Here is a 2202-nt window from a genome sequence, read left to right as displayed (position 1 = left end):
TGCGCTAGTGATGATACAATGCTTAAGAGTTGTCATTGCTGCAGCCGTCCAATACCTTGCCAGGGTAAAGGACGCTCAACCTCATGGATCCAGTACAAAAGTCCTCTTTTAGGACAAGAGAGGCTTGACCTCTATCATACGCTGGTTACATAGTTTATAGACTCACCCAATATCGATGCTCAATACTACTCCCAAAATACTTTATTATACTCATATACATATTAAGTGAGAAAAAATTCTCAATTTACTTATTTAGTCTCTTCCGAAGTTTAACTCAAGATTCAACTCAAGCAATGCATTTAAAATAAATATATAATGTGACTTCTCAACTCAATCTCAACATAGACATTTTAATGAAATATTGCCCAACTCGTTTATATATAGAATACTCATGCTCAAAATGCTACTTAGGAGATTTCTCAACTCATGCTCAGACTCTTTCTCAATCAAAGATAATAGATGTTATTCCTTAACTCAAAATAAATACATAAAATATTTAATGCAAGATGTTCACAACTCGTTCTTTAAAACTCCGTCAATGCATAATGTACAATGAAATCTCAATTAGGGTTCGTATGGATGCAAATATGAACCCAAGCCTTAATTCAAGAATTCATCAAGGACTATCATAATACATGTATAATAACACAAGAAAATTTATATACGAACTTAATAGGAATGATAGATAATTCAAGAACTCGATTCATAGAACTTTGAAAATCATCTCAACTAAGTAAACGAAAGATGTAGAGCATGTGGATGAACTGAATACACGTTATAGGTAGCCTTAAATACCTGGGATGAAGATAGGACAATCAATCTTGCAAGATATTGTTTGAATTGTTTGAACCCTAGCCTCTTCTCCACTCCTTAGCCCTAACTCTTAAGTTAATTTAGCGTAAAAGACTTAGAAATGCATTTAGAAAATCTTTTAAGGTTGAAACTAACCTATATAAGTCGTGGGTTAAGTATAGGAGGGGTAGGGAAAAGAACAGAATACCCCTCTTTAAAATAAAAAAATGGGCAGAAAAATTGACCTGTGGGGGAACAAGTGCACGACGTGGACTTGTTCCCTCATAGTGTATTTTTTTGAAAATTTTTTCGATCAAATTCTAACCTCGTAGATAACCAGCTAAAATTATGTCCAAATCTGTGGCAGGTCCGCGACTGATGTGTCGCAAGAATACGATATTTATGATGCTCAAAACAAGGAGTTATTGTAAGTTCTCAAGCGCATTTTGTTAGTTTGATATGTGTTTTTTTAGTTAGTTTCCAGGACAATTGAAGCACACTTGCGTTGATGGTATTTGGCATGGTTCATATGGAAATTTTATTGATCTTGAAGTATTTTGGTAGCTTGATATTGAGGTGAGTCAAAAGGAAAGCAAAAATGCAAGAATTTCTAGGTTGACTTGAGTTTGGCAAGGTTTCGCGACAACTTGAAAGGAAAACTTAAAGAACGAACTTCATCGGAACTTGAAGGACCTTGGAATATGTGTTGGGAGATTAAATCAACCTATTTTGACCAAGTATGCCCACCAAGACATACACCAAGGGCCGTGGTAGGCAGTACTGGCCATGAAAAGCACCTCCCATCCGTGAAGAAAGCTCCCAAGTGTTGTCATGAAATTGGCTAAGGCTCACATCAAGGAAGCCTCACAATGAGTCGTGGTCCTCACCACTGGATATAGTGGGCACCATGGTGGTGTACCCATCCATCAAAATGCCAAGTCAAGATATGAAAGGGGCAAGGCAACCACCAGGAGCCAAGGCAAGAGCAACATGGCCAACGCAAGAGCAGCATGGCCAAGGCAACCACCAAGGGCCTCACCACGAGCCATGGTCCTTACCACTGGACATGGTGGGTTGGCCAGCCGCAAAATGCCAAGTAAATGAACAAGTAAGGCTACCAAAAGCCTTGGTTCCCACCACTGGCCATGGTGTCTCCCGTCCAGCACCATCCGAATCCAAAACCAACTTGGTTTTCTCGTTCATTTAGGATTAGATTTAGGTTTCTATAAATACCCTTTTGTGTTATTTTTTAGGGTGCACTTTTCCTATACCTTTTACACATTTTCCTACTATTTAGAGGATACATTACATGAACTAAACTCCATTATTGAAGAATTTTTCATCAACCACACGAAATTGGATAGATTTGGGAAAAGAACACAGCTAGGATTCTTTGATTTCTAGTTTTGG

Source organism: Solanum dulcamara, chromosome 10 (genome assembly GCF_947179165.1).
Source record: "Solanum dulcamara chromosome 10, daSolDulc1.2, whole genome shotgun sequence".
In the NCBI taxonomy this organism is placed as follows: domain Eukaryota; kingdom Viridiplantae; phylum Streptophyta; class Magnoliopsida; order Solanales; family Solanaceae; genus Solanum; species Solanum dulcamara.
The sequence above is the reverse complement of the archived record's forward strand: the minus strand, read 5'-3'. Positions refer to the sequence as shown.